Genomic DNA, 17,413 nt, shown 5'->3' on the forward strand with positions numbered 1-17,413 from the left:
AAAGGGATATTCTATAAGGGAAACAAGCTATCAGAAGTAAATGACATGTATATAGTAATAATAATGTGAACACTGTGTTAACTAAAAGATGTGATAATATACATATAATCTTCTCTAAATACAACACATTGTGAAAAAGAAGAGTTTATAATAGGATTTCAAGCTTAGTTTCAATGCATAAATAGACTGATTTAACACATTATGAAATTAAAGGAAAAACATAATAGGAACTTATAAGTAGATTTTGTACTACTCAACACGTATCCTCATTAAGAAAATAAAAACTAATGAAGGAAAAGTGGTGAGAAGAAGCATTTTCGGGGCCAGTCTGGTGGTGTAGCGGTTAAGTTAGCACAGTCTGCTTTGGCGACCCGGAGTTTGCCGGTTCAGATCCTGGGCATGGACCTACACACTGCTCATCAAGCCATGCTGAGGCAGCATCCCATGTAGAAGAACTAGAAGGACTTACAACCAGGATATACAACTATGTACTGGGACTTTAGGAGGAAAAAAAAAGAAAGAAAATGGAAACAACAGAGTGTGAATTTAGTACTAAGATACCAGTATTCCTCTTGGGAATGACCACATTTAAAAAAAAAAAAGAATCATTTTTATTACTTTAAGAACTTCCCTTAAAGTTACAGAAAGCACAAGGATAACTGGCATCACTCCTAAAATATATCATTGCACTGGGTTTCTCAGCCAATGTAACAAGATAAGAAAATAAATAAGAGTGTCAAATATTGGCAAGTAAGACATAATCTATCCTCTTTTTAAACATAAAAAATAATCATTAGAAAATATAAAAGAACTATTAACAAAGTTCGATAAGTGGTTAGGTACAAGATCAGTTCACAAAATAATGTGACATTTCCTATATAATAGCAATAATCAATTATAAAATTTAATATTTTTAAAGATCCCATTCACAAAATTTGGTAGCTCCCAAAACACTGGCAATAACCAATTACAAAATTTAATTAAAAAGATAACCACATTAGCAAAAACAAAATAAAACTCCAAAAAAGGTCATAATTAAGTCTTGAGAAGAGTCAGGTACAGCACTGACATTTCCAAATTAAAACAGACTAATCAATAAATATTAGTACTTGCAACTTAGAACAAGTAATTTGACTCTACATTTGTAGGATATTCAAAGAGAAAAAATCACAAAAAACTACTATTGTGTTAAATCTTACTCATCTATAGTTTTATAGCGAATGCTATTGTAAGCATTCTTAATTCCAGTTTACTTTTGTTGACTAATAAAACAATAAAATATTATGTTAGTTTGGGTCAATATTTCAGTTAAACGAATAAGTTTATGCAATATTTGAGGCTGCCATACTCTTCAGTTACAGCTACAAACGAATCAGTTTTTCTGCTTCAGGTGTTTTAAGGGAAAAAAATAGAGAAGTATTCTTGCAAGTTTGTTAAAATTCATCTCAACTTCTTGCAAACAATATCAGTGACCAAGGATGTCATTTTCTCTTCTTTTCCCAAAGTGATACATACGACTTCAAGAAAGCAAATCTTTGGTCAGGGAAATCCAAAGTATGTTTACACAGGACGTCCTCCAGTCTGGGTTAGAGCTAATCTGTGACTTTCATGCAAGCGGTAAATCAGAGAAAAAAACGTTTCTAATCTAAAGAAGAGAAACCAGAAGACAAATAACAAAGCCAAAGGAATAACTTGGCAAGAAAGCTAGATTTGGGCGAGATTTAAGACATGGGAGTTCCTAGTAATAGAAAGAAAAAAATCAGTCAGTAAAGGAAAAGAAGATTCCAAATCAGTTTCCAAGTTGTAAGGAAGAAGGAAAAATTAGACCCAGATAACATAACACCTTAGCAGGATTCTGTAATGGACAGAATTAAGAAAAAGCCAAATATGTTGCATTTATAACAGATTATGATAATTAAAGAAATAAAGTTACTATGACTAGGGGTAAGATGAGTAAACGAGAAGGAAGGAGAAGAATATATCAATAGTAGTGAGTAATTCATAGACATCAGAAAATAATTATTTTTACTTCATGATTAAAGCAAAATATACAAATTATTTTCAGTCTTATACTATGGTTATAAACAAGAAACACTGGTATATATTGCTTTAGTAATTGTAGCTAAGCCAGAAGAGCAAAAGCATAAAAGAAAAAGACTCAAAGTTTTAGCAATCCATTCAATTTTAATCAGTACTATGGAACATTATTTTTCAGGGAAAAATGACATTGATCCACCTTGTGACATCACACATTATGCTCCTCCTTTCTCTCTGCAATGTAACCTTATTGGCCTATTTTTAGCCTTTTGAGTTTAAGTTCTCTCTATCACAAGGCCTTCTTATACATTGCTTCCTCTCTCTAGAATGTCCTCTCTTCCATCTTAACTTTCCTTCAGATCTCTGCTTGGGTGGAAAAGTTGCTTTTCATTTTCATTCCTCTTTCTCAAGAAAGTCTGTCTTGCCATCCCTGCCTAGGTCAAATACATCCGTCTTAGGCTCTCATTGTATTTTTGTCTAGCTCTTGCCTTTGTTCCAATTTTATATTTGCTCGCGTGATTCTCTCCTGGCCTGAAGCTTCACACTATGATACCAGATACCATGTTATCTTGTCTGCTTGTGCTCAGCATTGCATCCCGAGCATCTCTCATGATGTCCAAACCCGAGTAGGTACCAGTACACATTTGTACAGAGAATTACATAATTTGAATGCATAAGTGTGTAAGGAACGAAGTTTAGTTTCTGGCACTATTCACTGATGCACTTATGCAATTCTTTCAGGAGGTAACTTTTTTTCTGTTCCTATTCTAAGTTTGTATTTCATCTCCGTCCCACCCTTTCCCATTCCTTCTTGATATACTATTCCAATGACCAGGAAGAACATTTCTGTTTCTGGGTTCCAACCATTCTGATATGTTGCCATTCCAACTCTCAAGACTTGGTCTTTCCTGGTTGATGACCTAGCTTCACATTAGACTTGGGACAAGAATATGAATGCACACAATTAAATAACTGTTGAACTTCTTAAAAAGCTTTCCACATTCTACCTCAGATCATTTCAGATTCCATCCAAAGAACGCCTATCACACCTCCTGGAAAATAAGTTGTCCTGACTAAACTCTTCATAAGAATTAGGAGGAATAAAAATACTGAAGTCACTATAATGTTAAAAATAATAGATACGCTGTGACTTTTTAGTTATTGGAAATAGATGATAATCTGTCTTGAAAACAAAAGAATTCATTATTTATGTTCATTGTTTGTGTTGTTAATGCACACTGGATATTTTGCAGGCAGGAGGAATTAAGAAAGAGTGAGAGAAAAGAGTCTCTTGAAAGACTCTCGAAAATCTTCAGCTAAATCACAGAGACCATCCCAAGCTGCACAGGTAGCTGAGAAATGATGTTGCTGTCTCAAATAAATTGGGTTTCTGAAATGAGGAGGAGATGAGCATCTAGTAGACTCTGTCTTGCATGTTTTATTTAATCTTTACAAGAGAATTAAACAGGTCAATAAAAAGAAAAATTCCAGGGCTGCAAATCCGTCCTTCTGTCCTCCACTGCCCATTCCCAAATTGAGGAATGGATTTCCAAAGGGCAACTGTCAACTTCGTAACACTGATCCCAGCCCTCATTCTGCCAAGTTGCAGTAATCAGGAAACTCCCTGGAATCTTCTTTCTTTCTTTTGTATACTGCTGAAGAACACATTTATTTATGGGACATACGTAATGAATCTCCGCATCTTATTTTTTAAATTAGGTCCAAACTGAATAACATCTGGAAGATATTCCCAGAAGTTTGGGATTTAAAGATGAAGGGGATCCCTATTTTCAGAATGGAATATATTTCCTGTTTTTGGTTCTTTTAGTGCATTTTAGCAAATTTTCAGCGAAAAGACTTACATATTTACTTACTGGGACTTTACACTCTAAAATCTTTCTGGGTTAAGATTTTGCCTTCTGTTTACTTTGTTTCCAGTACAAGTTTTGATGACTGGGCCATGTTACTCCATTCACACAGTTACTAAATATCTATTGTATATATACATGCTACATAGGGGACCATGAGGTACACAGAAATGTGAAAACAGGTAGTTCCTATCATAAAGAGATTTATAATCTCTAAAGATTTTTTTATGGTGAAACACATACCAAAAAGTTAAAGAATAAAACAAGGGCTAACTCTGTAATATTCTCTGATAATGCCTCAAAGGCTGCTTAGGAAACAGGCAGAAAGTCAAGGAGATTAAAGCTTCTCATTCTATTCCTCAAGTAGATAAGACTCTGGTTTCATCTGTTGTATATAAAAAGGAATCTACTATACATAAAATTATTTTTGCAAAATGGATTTCATTGACAGAAACAATTTTTAAATATAAGATCATAACAGAAATGAGGAAATAAATAGTTAAGGAGTAACATACAGATAATGACATAAAGTCACTGGACCAATTCTATCTTAACAATGGTCAATGAAGCCTTCCAGGACTTGAGCTGGGAGTTCAGAAGTAGAGGGAGTAGAATAACCTAGCACTACAAAAAGGGGATGCTGCATAGACACTGGGGCCCTAAAATGCGCGCCATGTTCTCATGACTGTGAAGACAGCACCCTGACTAACAAAGGCAACAGAGGGCCCCACAGCAACAGGGTTGGATTATATTAGTTGCATAAGTTTGAAACTAGGATAGAGAACTTAGATCATATACTCAAGATAATACCCCCTGAAGATGCCTTATAAGATGATTTACGCAACAAAAGTAGTATTTTAAAAAGAATCACCCGGAAGAGAAATGATCAAAGAGGGAATGGAGCAGGGGTTCTCAACCTTAGCATTATTGTCACTTTGGGTTGGATAATTGTTATAGAGGGATGTCTTGTGCTTTGTATGATGTTTATCATCATCCATAGCCTCTACCCACTAAACGCCCATAGCACCACACTCTCAGTTGTGATAACTCAAAATGTCTCCAGATACTGCCAAATGTCTCTGGGGGCAAAATTACCTCTGGTTGAGAACCAATGGATTGGAGGTAGGGAGAGCAATTATTTTTAGATATAAAGTGAGGAAGACTTTGACTAAAGTGATGAGGACAAGATCTATACAGGGCTTACATACATAATGAAGAGAGAATATACAGAATTCTCTTATTGATTCAAATTTATAGTCTTTATAAGGGAAAAATACTACTCAAAAAAGGGAAATTAGAGGGGCTGGCCCCGTGGCTGAGTGGTTGGGTTCGCGCGCTCTGCTGCAGGTGGCCCAGTGTTTCGTTGGTTCGAATCCCGGGCGCGGACATGGCACTGCTCATCAAACCACACTGAGGCAGCGTCCCACATGTGACAACTAGAAGGACCCACAACGAAGAATATACAACTATGTACCGGGGGGCTTTGGGGAGAAAAAAGGAAAAAATAAAATCTTTAAAAAAAAAAAAAAAGGGAAATTAGAAAAGGAAGTATGTTTTAATGAGATGAGGGGACGTATGGAAAAAGAGATGTTGAGTGGATGATTTCTTCATATGAAACCTAAGTCTGCAGAGAATAATAATCAATAATTTCAAGAATCCGCTCTGAAGTTTTAACAGGTCAAAATTAAAACAGGAGTAAATGATACAGAATTGATCTGAGAATATGGGCAATCCTGGTATTTCTAAACTTGCTTTTGTGAATTATGATTGGAGCAGCCAGATCACATACAAATTTACCCCTTGTCAAAATATGAGAAATGTACCTAAAAACTTACCCCCAAAATTAAATTTAATCATAAAGCAAAGGTATCATGAAAAGTTCCATATTTAAGTGAATATTACATTGAATTTTTCTGAAAAGTAAAAATAATTTTGCAGTATGATCCTTTACTAATATACTTATTTTGGAGTCTGGGTTTTTATATTGTATTTCCCTAAAAATGGAACATACTATTAAAATAGTAAATAAATAATGCTAAGTGTCCTTGGCCAAGATCTCAAAACCACTTTATTCCAATACACCTAAGCAAAGATGGAAGATTTTATGCCTTTTGACAATCACATTTTTATCATTACCGTTAGGTGCTCCTGGAAATGTTCATAACAAACGGAAAATCTGCAAAAGGAGATTTTAAGCAGGCATAATTTCAAACGCACAGCCAGAAGGTTTTAATAAATCTAAACAAGTACAGTGTCTAGCAAAAGGTTAAAATACATCTCCACGAAGATCTATGTTTGGTCCTTGAACACTTTGTGGTTAGGTAAGACTTTACTATATAATCGATATATTGAGCTTTATGCCTTGTAATTATGTTAAGTGATATTTGTGAAGGTTCCTTCAACTTATTTGGAATTTTGCTTCCTCAGCTGGCAGCAATTACAGATTCAAAGACCACCAGAAATAATTCTTCAGCCCCTTTCGGGATCCACAGGCTTGTTATGAGCACTTAAGCAAGCGTACAGGAACATTACACTCCAACAATAAACAGGGCCAGAGGGAAGGTTATTCTTTTGCACTAAAAAAAATTTTCCGCTCATAAATGATTCAAAAGTCAAAAGTGAAATGATAATTCTACCAACATATGCAACTTTATCTGAAATCAGAGCCACTTTATTCATAATTTTGAACTTTGAAAGTAACAACTCACAAATTACTGACTACTTCTTGCCCAGTCAGTACATTCATCTAAGAAAGCAATTTCCATATGAGCAACCACAAACATTTCTGGCTTCAGTTGTTAATCTTCCATGAAAAACTATTTCCATACTATTTTTAACTTGTATATGGCAATGATTATCTGTTTATCTCTGAAGCATGAAAACTCTTACAGTGCCCTTTCTAACGTATTTATGTACCATTTTCCCTTCCATGTCCTTGGCAGATGGAAGTATTCACATTTTCCTCCCAGGAACAAAAGTCGAGAAGCACATTGCTTTCTTTTCAACTGCCTCCTTTTTTGTTTCCCAAATTCTCAATAGCTTTTGGGCCTACTTCTCAATAGCTTTTCAATTTTACCTTCTTAGATAAAAAATGCAACTGTGTTATGCTTGAAATCAACTAATATGGAAGAGCAGATTAAATGGAAAATGAAATTCATAATTCATCTTGCCCAGCTACATATAAAATTAAGTATTAAATATTTTACCAAAAATTAGAAATTTATATTAAAAAAGCATAGAAATCCATTTGAGATATTTAAATATAGATCTGAACCAAGATTTCACACGTCTTTTATCAAGTGTTTCAAATTAACTCATTTAATGTACTTAAAGTAACCAAATGATATGAGTATTATTTTATCTTAATAGATGAGGAAAACAAACATTAGAAACATTAAGTATCTCATCCAAGTTGACAGAGCAAATAAGTGATGGTCCTGAGTATTGAATCCAGTTTCATCTGAATTTCAAAAATAACATTTTTTCTATGATTCTATGTTCTATTCTTTCTGAAGTTCAAAAAGAACCCATTACCAGCTAGACTGAGTTCAAATATGTAGATCCTGAAACAGAGCTACAAATTAATGCAAACAATTGCTAAGCAACACATAGTCTTTATTCTTAAGGAACTCATAGTTTAGTGTTGGAGACAAACATTCTATTTCCATAGTGCCTTTCAGAGCTGTCTCCACTGCATCAAATATATAAAACATCAGTACTTCACAGAGGTTTCATGGAAGAAAGCAAGTATCATTGTTTACTGGGGTGGAGTAAGAGGAGGGTAGTGGGAAGAAATATCATATATATGTACATATGTGTGTATATATGTTTATCTAATGTATTATTATATATTAATATTAAGTTAATATTTATAATAAATATAATTAATATTATGTATTATTTTTATATTATATACAATGTTACTATAATCAATATAACTGTATTATATAATTATATTTTATATTCTTTGTAATATCAACATATGTTATTTTATATATATTTATCTTCCTACTACCCTTCCTCTTACTCTGCCCCAATAAACAATGGATACCGACTTTCTTCCTGGAAACCTTCTCTGTGAAGTGCTGATGTTCCATGTATTCGATACACACACACACACATATATATTATATACACACATATATGTATATATCATATATGGTATACCTACACATTATATATATCTTAATATGCATAAATATATATCTTATTTTAAAATTTGTATCTAGATTATGATCTCTAAAAGTATTCCCTATATGTGAAAATTCTGAGCTCTATAATTTGTGCCATGTTTAAATTCACTAAGATAATTTCTTGAATCACTATATCACAGAAGACAAGATTAAGATACTACCTCAGAAAGGAAAACTGAGATGTTCAACTCGAGATATCTATACTTCAACTTTTCGATGTGGTTAACCATGGGAAAGAAATGGAATGGATGGATGAAAAGAGACTTTTGCTCCTCAATATATATATTTCTGTATTTTTTAAAGTGTTTTATAAAATGCATGGGATCATGTATTTATTTATTTATTTTTTAAATTTTTATTCTTTTGAGGAAGATTAGCCCTGAGCTAACATCTGCCACCAATCCTCCTCTTTTTGCTGAGGAAGACTGGCCCTGAGCTAACATCCATGCCCATCTTCCTCTACTTTATATGTGGTATGCCCACCACAGCATGGCTTGCCAAGTGGTGCCATGTCCACACCCGGGATCCGAACTAGCAAACCCCAGGCCACCAAAGCAGAATGTGCCAACTTAACCACTGCACCACAAGGCCAGCCCCTTTATTTTTTTTAATGATAACAATACGAGAGACATATGGAATTCAAAATTAACTACCCAAAGGAGAATTGAATGTTACAGACAGCTCACAAAATTTCCTTTTATCAGGATATGATTAAGAACACTATATACTATTTAAATTTAATTTTCAATCATCTTATTTCTACAAAAGGTTTAATTTTCCCTTCAACTTCAACTGACACTATACTCGAGATTTTCATTAGAGGATGAATTGCTTTGGTGGTTCTATTTTTTTTCTGTAAGCATTTCATATAGAAAAATAACTTGAGAATAAACCTAATGAATAATTCTGAGCCAGATTTAAAGATAGCTGTGACCTTTGCTTTTTCATTACCATATTGTATGCGGTACACAAACAACACATGATGAATTGTAATAGTGAATGCTTGCAATTATAATCTTGCAAAAAATATGAGCATTTAATGCTGATTAAACTAGTAATGCTCTACTAAAACTGTAGGAAAATATCCTGTAGAAAAAATATTTTACAACATAAGCTTTATTCATTTCTGAAGTGACAAAAAATGGATAATGTAAATATTAAGACGATAAAACATGCTGTAAAAATATGCAAAGTTAATAGAACATAAACTATGTCAGCTATTCTTATATATCTGGCATATTTCTCTAACTGAACTCTTTATAGCTGAAGATATTTATGTGAAAACAAGATCATCAGTTCTATAAAATGTCTGTTGTTTATTAACCACCTATAATAATAACCTTTCAGATAGCACAAATCTTCTACAGCTTAAATATCCATAATTTCTCAAGAAAATGACTTGGCTATGCAAGGATAGAACTGGCAAAAGTACTCTGTCTTGAGATGAGGGGGAAAGTTGAAAGCATCCTTGTGTAGAGCCTGAGAAATATAGAAAATAAATGTGAAGTACCTTCAAAAACTATTAACCAAATGCTTTAGAATCATTCAAGCACTTTCACGGGATCCTCAGAGGGTATCCACACTATACTGTGAATCTGCACTGACCTGGGTTAGCCTGTGATTCATGTTTTATCTTCCATCAGTGAGGTGTGCAAGCTTATTAGAACTGCAGTCCTGCACAAGCCCCAAACATAAACACAAGGGAAAATGTAACTTGATGATCCTAACATACTTTTCTCATTATATCAAGGTGTCTGCATATTATGAAATCATTTTTAAAAACAAAGAGTAGATTTTTCTTTAAAATTATGTTGTACTTGGACGAATGGTAGAGAGTGAGAATCATTAGTTAAAATATCTAGCAAACATTTTAAAGAAACTATTTAATCTATGAGTAGCTTACTTCATTTGAGAAGGCCATGAAGCTTTACTTGAGGAAGAGGCAGTGTGCAGTGCTGGAAAGACCATAAGGAGGAGGGAACAGGCAGTCTAGCCAAAGACCAGCGACGTAAGAACATTGTAACCTTGGGTATCTCATTAAGCTTCTCCAATTCTCATTTTCTTTTTCGTCTGCAAAATAGAGATGACAAAACCTGACACGTTCCCCTCGAACCTGTTCTATCCACACCAGAACTTTTCTACAGTTTAAATGTGAGTTTTGAGAAAGTCCTGATCAAATACAACATTTTATGAAGTTAATTCTCATATGTATTTTATCACTGATTATACTACTGGGGAAAAAAATTAAATTGAAAAGCCTTTATATCACAAGTTTTTTCTGAGTAAATTGTATTCATAATAAAAATAATTTAAAATAGAAATGTGATATAGAAATCTGATGCTTTTTTTTTCTCTTGAAACTAGACTATACTTGCCTTCAGACCCCTGGTACCCAGCATACACTAGACAATTAACAAAAATCGATGAATAATGGAAGAAAGAAAAACAAAACGCATCTCTTGTGTTACCCAGACTAAAGTCTGCTATGTTGTTTAAGAATTAATATAACTTAAATATTTCCAACTTAAATATGTGGCTTAATTTTCTATTTTGGAATTCTAAGACTAACCCTCTACAGCTGCATTGTCTTTCCAGAGCAGAAAACCTGCTACAAAATGCAGAGAAGTGCCACAGTTAACACACTCACACTCTGGTTAGTCATACTTCCCAGAAACATAATTAAATATAAGATTACTATTATTTTGCCAACATTAAAATTCTTTGTTTAAAAAAAGTCAAGTAGAATTATTGTTCTTGATAAAGTATATATCCAAAGGAATACTATATAAGCTAGAGCTAAAAACTGGAAAGGTAAGTAAAATATTTATGTTATTCATCAGTTTACTGTTATATGACTGATTTTTAAGAAGTATTATGTTGTACACTTTATTCATATAAGTTACTATGTAGAGACATGGAGAAATACACTGTAAAGTTGAATTGCCTCAGCTGAAGAACCAGGGAAAAGAGGCAGCAATGAAACTTTCCCCGTCTGGCCCACCATCCACCCACAGAAGCCCCCAAGGCCACCTGTCACATCTTTCTGTAGAGCATAGTTTGAAAACCACAGCCTTATATAATCCTTTTTATCTCAATCTTGTAAGAACACCCTTTCTAACTCACAGGGAAACTTTCAAAAGGTTTGAATATTTCCCAGCATCTCCTGTATACCTGTTTCAATAATCCAGGACACATTTATTTATAAATTTCTGCCATTTTTAACAAACAGAATGGTTTTTAACATTTGAGAGTCATAAACTGCTGAGAACTATTCATTCATTTTCTAAACAACTATTTTCGGAGCACCTAGTGTGCCTCAGGCACTAAAGACAGGTGTGAAGCATTTCACATGACAAATGAGCCAATGCACATTTTGCACATTAATGCCTAAAACTCGTCAACAGACCTCAGGTTAAGAAACTTTCCTTAGTTGGTTTTCTCCACTTTGTCTAATTAGCATCCTGTTTCCTGCATCTTCTTCCTTCTATGTAAATTGGGATCTTACATCAGGGGTCAGCAAACTATGACTCTAAGAATAAATCAAGGCTACATCTTGTTTCTGCAATTAATGTACCATTGAAAGGCAACCATCCATTCATTTACTATTTGTCTATGACTGCTTGTGCACCACAACAGTAGGGTTGAGTACCCAAAAAGCCCCTATGCCTTCTTTCACCTTTTATAAGAAAAAGAAAACTATTTTGTAACAATTTATAGAAAAACTATTTTGACACCGAGGCTTTAATTATACAATTTCTTAAATATTTAATCAACAGTTGACACCTGAATTTTATGCAAAACACCAAGAACCAACGTTTTAATATTTTTCTTCTCTAATTTATGTAAATGAGTTGAGAAAATAGACCCTAAATGAGCTAACAGCTGTACAGAACTTTTGACTTAGTTTTCCACAAAGACTAACAAATCTAAAATATTAAACACAAGAGATTTAAGTGAGCTATGTTAATAAGAATATTAAAACATTTCATCTTAAAGGGCATACCAAGAAAGTATCATATATATTCTATCCTTCACTATAATTCTTGTCCTTCCCAGACTGGTAATTATCAGAGTGTTAGCAAGATTATTTATTTAACTACATTTGCAACTGCTTCATAAGAAAAATGTTAGTGAAGCAGTTATATGAGTAATTTTAGGCAAGTGTGGATCTTCAAACGCGTAGGAAATATGCAGGTATTCATCTAGCAAGCCCAAACATTCAACTTGTATATTAATTTAAATACAGGACCACACTTAATGGGAAAAGGTTTCTAATTTCAAGAATGAAGTTCTGTATTGTATTAAAGAGCTTATATAGGAAGAGAAAGACTTTATGTACTGAGGTGCTTGGTAATTTAAATATAAATGCTGACAAAATTGTTGGATTTTGAGCAAGGGTCATGCACAAACAATTGTTGCAAAATAGTTCCCATTTCTTAAAGAAAAGTAAAATCTGTGATAAGAGTTTTCATAGGTTTGTATTCACAGACTAATATTTTAAATTTCTTTGGCTACCTTCCTAGCCCACTGAAAATGTAACATCTACATTTTTTTTTATTAATGTTATCATAGATTACGACCTTGTGAGATTTCAGTTGTACATTTTTGTTAGTCATGATGTGGGTACACCACTTCCCACTTTGTGCCCTCCCCCCACCCCCCCTTTTCCCTGGTAACCACCCATCAGATCTCCTTGTCAATATATTAACTTCCACCTATGAGTGGAGTCATACAGAGTTCGTCTTTCTCTGACTGGCTTATTTCGCTTAACATAATACCCTCGAGGTCCATCCAGGTTGCTGCGAATGGGCCAATTTTGTCTTTTTTTATGGCTGAGTAGTATTCCATTGTGTATATATGCCACATCTTCTTTATCCAATCATCAGTTTCTGGGCATGTAGGTTGGTTCCACATCTTGGCTATTGTAAATAATGCTGCGATGAACATAGGGGTGCAAGGGACTCTTGGGATTTCTGATTTCAGGTTCTTAGGACAGGTACCCAGTAATGGGATGGCTGGGTCATAGGGTATTTCTATTTTTAACTTTTTGAGAAATCTCCATACTGTTTTCCATAGTGGCTGTACCAGTTTGCATTCCCACCAACAGTGTATGAGGGTTCCTTTTTCTCCACAACCTCTCCAACATTTGTCATTCTTGGTTTTGGATGTTTTTGCCAATCTAACGGGTGTAAGGTGATATCTTAGTGTAGTTTTGATTTGCATTTCCCTGATGATTAGCGATGATGAACATCTTTTCATGTGTCTATTGGCCATATTCATAGCTTCTTTTGAGAAATGTCTGTTCATGTCCTCTGCCCATTTTTTGATCGGGTTGTTTGTTTTTTTGTTGTTAAGCCGTGTGAGTTCTTTGCATATTATGGAGATTAACCCTTTGTCGGATAAGTGGCTTGTGAATATTTTTTCCCAATTAGTGAGCTGTTTTTTTGTTTCAATCCTGTTTTCCCTTGCCTTAAAGAATCTCTTTAGTCTGATGAAGTCCCATTTGTTTATTCTTTCTATTGTTTCCCTCAACTGAGGAGTTATAGTGTCCGAAAAGATTCTTTTGAAACTGATGTCAAAGAGTGTACTGCCTATATTCTCTTCCAGAAGACTTATTGTTTCAGGCCTAATCTTTAGGTCTTTGATCCATTTTGAGTTTATTTTGGTGTGTGGTGAAAAAGAATGGTCAATTTTCAATCTTTTGCATGTGGCTGTCCAGTTTTCCCAGCACCATTTGTTGAAGAGACTTTCTTTTCTCCATTGTAGGCCCTCTGCTCCTTTGTCGAAGATTAGCTGTCCATAGATGTGTGGTTTTATCTCTGGGCTTTCAATTCTGTTCCATTGATCTGTGGACCTGTTTTTTGTACCAGTACCATGCTGTTTTGATCACTGTAGCTTTGTAGTATGTTTTGAAATCGGGGATTGTGATTCTGCTGGCTTTGTTTTTCTTGCTCAGGATTGCTTTAGCAATTCACGGTCTTTTGTTGCCCCATATGAATTTTAGGATTCTTTGTTCAATTTCTGTGAAGAATGTTCTTGGGATTCTGATTGGGATAGCATTGAATCTGTAGATTGCTTTAGGTAGTATGGACATTTTAACTATATTTATTCTTCCAATCCATGTGCATGGATGCCTTTCCATCTCTTTGTGTCGTCGTCAATTTCTTTCAAGAAAGTCTTGTAGTTTTCATTGTATAGATCCTTCACCTCCTTGGTTAAGTTTATCCCAAGGTATTTTATTCTTTTTGTTGCGATTGTGAATGGGATTGAGTTCTTGAGTTCTTTTTCTGTTAGTTCATTGGTAGTGTATAGAAATGCTACTGATTTATGTATGTTGATTTTATACCCTGCTACTTTGCTGTAGTTGTTGATTATTTCTAATAGTTTTTATATGGATTCTTTGGGGTTTTCTATATATAAGATCATGTCGTCTGCAAACAGCGAGAGTTTTACTTCTTCATTGCCTATTTGGATTCCTTTTATTTCTTTTTCCTGCCGAATTGCTCTAGCCAACACCTCCAGTACTATGGAGTGGTGAAATAGGAGTGATGAAAGTGGGCACCCTTGTCTTGTTCCTGTCCTCAGAGGGATGGCTTTCAGTTTTTGTCCATCGAGTATGATGTTGGTTGTGGGTCTGTCATATGTGGCCTTTATTATGTTGAGGTACTTTCCTTCTATACCCATTTTATTGAGGGTTTTATCATAAATGGGTGTTGGATCTTGTCGAATGCTTTCTCTGCATCTATTGAGATGATCATGTGGTTTTTGTTTTTCATTTTGTTGATGTAGTGTATCACGTTGATTGACTTGCGGATGTTGAACCATCCCTGTGTCCCTGGTATAAATCCCACTTGATCATGGTGTATAATCTTTTTGATGTATTGCTGTATTCGGTTTGCCAAAATTTTGTTGAGGATTTTTGCATCTATGTTCATCAGTGATATCGGCCTGTAGTTCTCCTTCTTTGTGTTGTCCTTGTCAGGTTTGGGGATCAGAGTGATGTTGGCTTCATAGAATGTGTTATGGAGTACTCCATCTTCCTCAATTTTCTGGAATAGTTTGTGAAGAATAGGTATTAAGTCTCCTTTGAATGTTTGGTAGAATTCTCCAGAGAAGCCGTCTGGTCCTGGACTCTTATTTTTGGAGAGGTTTTTGATTACCGTTTCTATTTCCTTACTTGTGATTGGCCTATTCAGATTCTCCATTTCTTCCTGATTCAGTTTGGGGAGATTGTAGGAGTCTAGGAATTTGTCCATTTCTTCCAGGTTGTTCAATTTGTTGGCATATAGTTTTTCATAGTATTCTCTTATGATCCGTTGTATTTCATTGGTATCTGTTGTGATTTCTCCTCTCTCATTCCTAATTTTATTTATTTGAGATTTCTCTCTTCTTTTCTTGGTGAGCCTGGCTAAAGGTTTGTCGATTTTGTTAATTTTTTCAAAGAACCAACTCTTTGTTTCATTGATCCTTTCTATTGTCTTTTTTGTTTCAATATCGTTTATTTCTGCTCTTATTTTTATTATTTCCCTCCTTCTACTGACTCTGGGCTTTGTTCGTTCTTCTTTTCCTAGTTCTGTTAGGTGTCATTTGAGGTTGCTTATGTGAGCTTTTTATTGTTTAGTGAGGTGAGCCCGTATTGCGATGAATTTCCCTCTTAGGACTGCTTTTGCTGCATCCCAAATGATTTGGTATGTCAGGTTCACATTTTCATTTGTCTCCAGATAATATTTGATTTCTTCTTCAATTTTTTCAATGATCCATTGTTTGTTCAGAAGCGTGTTGTTTAGTCTCCACATTTTTGCACCATTCTCTGCTTTTTTCTTGTAGTTGATTTCTAGTTTCATAGCATTATGATCAGAAAAGATGCTTGATATTATTTCAGCTCTCTTGTATTTATTGATGTTTGCTTTGTTTCCCAAAATATGGTCAATCCTTGAGAATGTTCCATGTGCACTTGAGAAGAATGTGTAACCTGCTGTTTTTGGATGAAGTGCTCTATATATATCTATTAAGTCCATCTGGTCTAAATTTTCATTTAATTCTATTATTTCCTTGTTGATTTTCTGTCTGGATGTTCTGTCCATTGGTTTCAATGGTGTGTTGAGGTTCCCTACTATTGTTGTATTGTTGTTGATGAATTCTTTTAGTTTTATTAAGAGTTGCTTTACAAATTTTGGTGCTCCTGAGTTGGGTGCATATATATTTATAAGTGTTATGTCTTCTTGGTGGAGAGTCCCTTTTATCATTATATACTGTCCCTCTTTGTCTTTCTTTATCTGTTTTGCTTTGAAGTCTACCTTGTCTGATATTAGTATAGCGACACCTGCTTTCTTTTGTTCATTATTAGCTTGGAGTATTGTTCTCCATCCCTTCACTCTGAGTCTGTGTTTGTCTTTGGGGCTGAGGTGTGTTTCCTGGAGGCAGCATATTGTTGGGTCTTGTTCTTTGATCCATCCTGCCACTAGATGTCTTTTGATTGGGGAGTTCAATCCATTTACATTTAGAGTGATTACTGAGATGTGGGGGCCTACCACTACCATTTTGTGTCTTGTTTTCCGGTTTTCTTCAATTTCCTTTGTTTCTCCTCCCATGGTTTAATCTGTTCTGATGAAGAGCTGCTACTCTCTGTTGTTGTCCTTCTACTTATCTCCTCTGCTCTTGGTTTTATAGCCCCTTTCCTTTTTTTGATTTTTCAGGAATGAGGGTTTTCCTGAGGATTTCCTGAAGAGGAGGTTTTGTGGCAATGAACTCCCTTAATTTTCATTTATCTGGGAAAGTTTTTATTTCTCCATCGTATTTGAAGGATATTTTTGCTGGGTAGAGAATTCTCGGCTGTAGGTTTTTGTCCTTCAGATTTTTGAATATATCATTCCACTCTCTTCTAGCCTGTAAAGTTTCTGCTGAGAAATCTGCTGATAGCCTGATGGGGGTTCCTTTGTAGGTTAGTTTCTTTTGCCTGGCTGTCCTTAGTATTTTCTCCTTGTCGTTGACTTTTGCTAGCTTCACTACTATATGCCGTGGGGTTGGTCTTCTTGCATTGATAAAGTTTGGAGATCTATTGGCTTCTGTCACCTGAAGATCTATCTCTCTCACCAGATTTGGGAAGTTCTCAGCCATTATTTCTTTGAATAGGCTTTCTGCCCCTTTCTCCTTCTCTTCTCCCTCTGGTATACCTATAATCCTTATGTTGCATCTCCTAATTGTGTCTGATAATTCTCGGAGAGTTTCTTCATTTCTTTTTAGTCTTACTTCTCTCTCCTCCTCTGCCTGCAGCATTTCTATATTCCCATCTTCCAAATTGCTAATTCTTTGCTC

At 34.8% G+C, this 17,413-nt stretch overlaps 1 protein-coding gene across 8 annotated transcripts in view; it reads right to left on the reverse strand.

Annotated features, from left to right (window-relative positions):
• CRPPA (CDP-L-ribitol pyrophosphorylase A) overlaps positions 1-17,413 on the reverse strand; it is a 283,342-nt gene that overhangs the window by 22,864 nt on the left and 243,065 nt on the right. For 2 of the 8 annotated variants that reach the window (XR_006889771.1, XR_006889772.1), the window contains exon 10: positions 10,002-10,168. The exons of the other annotated variants lie outside the window; for them this stretch is intronic. The gene's annotated coding sequence lies outside the window, so the exon portion shown is untranslated. The remainder of the gene's footprint in view (positions 1-10,001; positions 10,169-17,413) is intronic. 8 annotated transcript variants of the gene reach the window in all.

The sequence above is a fragment of the Equus quagga genome, chromosome 8 (assembly GCF_021613505.1).
Source record: "Equus quagga isolate Etosha38 chromosome 8, UCLA_HA_Equagga_1.0, whole genome shotgun sequence".
Classification (NCBI taxonomy): Eukaryota; Metazoa; Chordata; class Mammalia; order Perissodactyla; family Equidae; genus Equus; species Equus quagga.